Source organism: Wasmannia auropunctata, unplaced genomic scaffold (assembly GCF_000956235.1).
Source record: "Wasmannia auropunctata unplaced genomic scaffold, wasmannia.A_1.0 LD336101.1, whole genome shotgun sequence".
NCBI lineage: Eukaryota > Metazoa > Arthropoda > Insecta > Hymenoptera > Formicidae > Wasmannia > Wasmannia auropunctata.
Window position 1 is genome coordinate 5,677,212 of NW_012026789.1, and position 590 is coordinate 5,677,801.

The window sequence follows — 590 nt, forward strand, 5'->3', positions numbered from 1 at the left end:
GGGTTAAGGCGAAATTCTCCCCTTTCTTCCACTTCCTTTCCAATTCCTAAACAGGGTCAGGGCGTGCGTCCAGGCGGGACGCAAATGGGCAGGCCTCCCCGTGGTCCCCGTGGGCGTGTCGCGTGCGCCCTGGGCTTAGGCCCGGGACGCCCGCTTCACGGCAAAACTGCTCATCTTGCACACACGGACCGTGCAAGCGCTGCTGGATTTTTCCATCGCCACTCTCGGGGCGGCTGGTTTTGCGAAAGTAGTGGATGGTAGTTTGTAGCGTATGCCCGTCTGGGCGAGGTAGCATGTGGGCGGCCGCTTCGGTGGTCGTCTCACTCACATTAACTGTAATCGTTTTCCGAAATATAGAAATATCAATCAGAGTGCGCGCTGTCACCAGGCTCGCACGTAAATAGGCACGGTTCCGTAGGGGTGCTCCAGATCCGGTCCTCCGCTTGTCGTCATTTCAGGCAGCCGGCGCAGGCAACGCGCACGAATGTCAAGCTGCATATGCGAGCTCTTTAGTGCAATGGCTGCATACTGATTTTTTACGCACACACAGGGACGAAACACAGTACACAGATGTTCGGAGATCTGTATAT